The following is a 4,685-nucleotide window of genomic DNA, read 5'->3' as shown; positions in this document are numbered from 1 at the left end:
GATTGTCCTGTGATTCTCATCTTTCTATTCTTTCATAGTTTGTGTGTGTAACTTTCCCAGCACATAGGAGAGTAATTTCATTACTGAGGTTTTTTGAGAGCATCTCACAGACCTAGGAGGAAGAAGGAAATTAATATAACTGTCTGGAATAGTTTAAACCTGTCTAATACTCTAGCTGAAACAAAAGGGAAATTAAAATGACAAGTGCTATATAAGAACAACTATATGTGAAGAAAGGTCTATAGGAAACTGAGAAACCTGGCTTCTAAATTCTACCCTAGTGATCATGTGGTTGGTAGCTGCTAGATATTGTAGCTTAGCAACATCTGAGTGGCTACAAATTTCCTGCACCTGACTTTGTGTGATTTGGTTCTCATAACTACTTCCTGAAAAGGTTAAAAAAAATACAGTTACTGTTTGGAGGAGAAAAGGACATAACTTATTTGCCTTTGCATTCTGAACAGATCACAATCCAACCTGGAAACTTTCTAAGTTTTAAACCATGTTGCAATAGGAAGTTAAGGTCATATTAAAATAAAATCTCTGCAAGATTTGTTACTCAAAACCTGCAGAAAGTGGGAAAGGTTCTGAATAAAATGGCAAGTTTTACACGGAAGCAGAAACTTATTTGTTTGCAATGCTGGAAATTCAGAGTTACTAGCAAGGATAACTGGAGAGAGAAATGAAGAGTACTTGTGTTTCTTCTTTCTTCGCTTCTGGGAGTGTCAGTGTCTCAAACTATAAAATGATTCTGCTTGCATCAGCTGCATCCAATATCACAATGTGATTTAAGGCATGATACCAGATGAGATGCACAAACGTTTCCTGTATCTACTTGTACTTTCAAAGTAATATCTGCATTGGGGCATGATATTTTCATTTACAAGAAAAGCAACTTTTCCCCCTTTTGCACAATTGCTTATATCTACAATTTTCAGCACAATATCCAAAGGCAATTGTAGAAGTACATTTTAATTGAAGAAAAAAAGGAAACTCCCTTAGACTTTGACAAATATTATGAGGAATGTAATGATCCAAATAACTAAAACACTGCAAGATGCTAGCGAGGCAACTTTAACCACATGTTACAATCCTCTCATGTGATTCTTTTGAACCCGTGATGTCTATATTACTTGGCTACAGTATTTCTCTGGAACAGCAGTCAAGTCAAAAATACTTTTGTCTGAAAAACTACTTTCTGATATATATAGATTATTTGCCGAGAGAGATATATTTTAAAAGGCAGGCATGCAAGTAAGTACCTGTAGATGCTATTAAGATAGTAAAAAGCAGGGCAAATACTAGACCTAACAGAGAGAAATATAGCCCTGAAAGCTGGGAAATTGAAAATCCTGTCCCCGTTGGTAGATACCACTAATTAAGTTAAAATTAAGGCTTGTATAGATAGATAAGTTTAAGGAAAAAGTCAATATTGGATGAGTTATAATTTTAGTTGCCAAAACCATTTCTGTAAAACAAAAGGTGGGGTTGATGACTACTTTATCCTGATGCAACTTTATTAGTTGGCCAAGTAATGCTCAGTGTTATATCAAAGTCTTGCTGGATATCAATACAAGGTTAAAGGTCAAGAAAATTTGTATCAACCGATAACAATGGTGCAACTTTGCACTTGTTTCTGGATAAGAACATGGAGTTGAAAATGAGGAACAGATAACCATGAAGCATTTTTAGAAACTGAAGAAATGAGAAGTAATATCTGACTTGATTCTTTACATAAAATAAAGGACTACTTGCTATAAAAATGTTGTTTTTGTGTAAGGAGTACTGTATTAAATATCTATCCTCCCTCTATTTTATGTGAGTAATAAAAAAAATCATTGTCTCCAGATACAGTGAAATTATGGAAGTAGAAATAATTACATCTGGAAAATTTCAGATTGCTGAAATCTAAAATACACTAGTAGAACAAGATGTGCCTATTAAATTTATGTACTGTAAATTAAATTTTTTTTAAACCTTTCACACATGGGCAGTCCCACGTTTTTAGACCCCTTGCATTATATAAATCAGGTGCATGGCTAGTGACTCTTAAAATTCTATTCATTGTCTTCTTATAAGATTCCAGCATATTTTACCTATCTCAAATATTGCAAATTATAACTCCTAGTGTCCTATCACATTTTGGCAAGCCACTGGTGAGAGCTGGTTCATCAACTGAAGAACCAGTTTCCCCAGTTTAAGTCTAAAAAACAATATATATTTATCATTTTTACTCAATGCATTTCATTATTTCTATTCAATAACAAAGAATTCTTGGAACAAATTCAAGATCAAGGATACTATAACATAAAGTCCACAAAAGCTAGAAATTTTTATCCTCAGTGACAGCTTAATTCTAACACAATCCTTTTGGTGGTTCCCCCCCCCCGCATTTTCACAGAACTGAGGTGTATGCATATTTGGCTATGGGCAAATATGAAAGTTTCTTTCAAATCAATGTGTGAAAATTAATGCCACTGTGAAATATTTTGTCCTTCTTTGGATTAAACACCCAACATTTTTTATCTTTCCAGAATCTACTGATGGCTGGCAGATAGGATTCTAATAATTTCTGCTATCTCTTTCTGCATAAAATATTTATTTTAAAATATAAAATTAGTGGATCAACAAAATGCAATGGACATAAGTATACTTGGATTTCAGTAAAGCATTTGACGAGGTAGACCACAACCACCAGATGGATTTGTAATTGGCTGACAAACCATACTCAACGTGTAGTCCTTAATGGAACTACATCCACATGGAAGTAAGTAAACAACGGGGTACCCCAATGTTCTGTTTAGGCCCAGTACTCTTCAATATCTTCATAAATGATTTAGATGAGGGAATAGAAGGGGAAGTCATCAAATCTGCAGACAACACTAAATTGACAGCAGTAGCCAACACCCCAGATGATAGGCTCAAGATCATCTGGATCTTGACAGACTTGAACACTGGGCTCTATCTAACAAAATGAAATTCAATGTAGAGAAAAGTAAAGTCTTACACTTAGGAAATAAAAACAAAAAGTACAGGTACAGATTAGGTGAAATCTGGCTCAATACCAGTAACTGTGAGAGAGATCTTACAGCCCTAGTAGACAATCATTTAAATATGAGCCAGCACTGTGCAGCAGCAGTCAGAAAAGCCAATGCAACCCTATGATGCATTAACGGAGGAACAAGATCAGCTGAAGTACTAATACTGCTTTACAAAGTGTTAGTAAGACCACCTCTGGAATACTGCATCCAGTTTTGGCCATCACATTATAAAAAAGATATTTAGATTTTGGAAACAGTGCAGAGAAGAGCAGAAAAGATTATTAGGGGCCTGGGGTCTTAACACATATGATGAACTGTTGCAGGAATTGGGTATGGCTAGTCCAATGAAAAGAAGGAAAAGAAGTGTTTCTCCAAATGGAGTAGGGGAATCCACCCTTTGCCACTTCCTTGTTTCCTGTTTGCCAGCACATCTCTGGGTGATTTTTGTTCCAATGGGTGCCGAGTTGGCTCCATGTGCAGCTGCCCAGGGCGACTTGTTCTGCACCCATCTGGCCACACCCACCTGGTACCCCCCACCTAGCCACATTCACATGGTTGTGTCCACTTGGCCACACCCACCCAATCACCCCAGTCAGCTGCCCTGAGTCATCTGCACTGAGACAGCTGCATTTAATCTTTCGCGGCAATCTGGCCACGCCCACCCACCCATGCCCACCTTGCGGCACTCAGATGGCCGACCCACATAGTAAAGCCCACCTGGCTGCAATCAGTTATCCCATTCCCAGGCAGCAAAAACCAAAGGTAAGAGTATTAGTACCACTTTATAAAGTCTTAGTAAGGCCACACCTGGAATACTGCATCCAGTTTTGGTCACCATATTACAAAAAAGATGCTGAGACTTTGGAAAAAGTGGAAAGAAGATCATTTAAGAGAATTAAATGCCAGGAGACAAAAACATAAAGAATGGTTGCAGGATTTCGGTGTGGCTAGTCTAGAGAAAAGAAGGACTAAGGGGACATGACAGCAGTATTCCAGTATTTGAGAGGTTGCCACAAAGATGAGGGGGACAACTTATTTTCCAAAGCACCAGAGGGCAGAATAAGAAACAATGGATGGAAACTATTAAGGAGAGAAGCAACCTGAAATTAAGGAGAAACTTCCTAACAGTGAGGGCAATTAACACTGAAATAGTTTGCTGTCAGAAGTTGTGGGTGCTTCATTTCAGTCCCTTGTCTGAAATAGTATAGGGTCTCCTTGACCTCGAATGTTCCTTTTAGCTCTATTTTGATTCAGACTTGGTAACTTCATGGAAGTAAAAAATCAGACTTTGAAAGAGCAGAATAGAAAGTGTATTTACACTTTTAAAGACTTATGGGAATACCAAAGAGAGCAAGAAAATAAAAGCATCATAGACCAAATCAAAATATTCACTAGGTACACGTTATCAGCTCAAATGGTCATACTTTGGAATATTATTTATTTATTTATTAAAATTAGAAACTGCCCATCTCCCTCACAGAGGGAGATGATGTGAAGACCTAGCTTTCTGACAAAATCTATGATGCTGGGAGAAAGAAGTGAAAAAAAAAAAAAGAGAAGAAGAGGATGATCAGTAGATAGAAGGCCTTAAATATAGCAGTGATGGGTGCACCATAGGAAAATCTGAAGGACCAACTTGAAGAT

The sequence above is a fragment of the Crotalus tigris genome, unplaced genomic scaffold (genome assembly GCF_016545835.1).
Source record: "Crotalus tigris isolate CLP2741 ecotype Arizona unplaced genomic scaffold, ASM1654583v1 scf7180000023724.639413, whole genome shotgun sequence".
Lineage (NCBI taxonomy): Eukaryota > Metazoa > Chordata > Lepidosauria > Squamata > Viperidae > Crotalus > Crotalus tigris.
Note: the sequence above shows the minus strand (reverse complement) of the source record.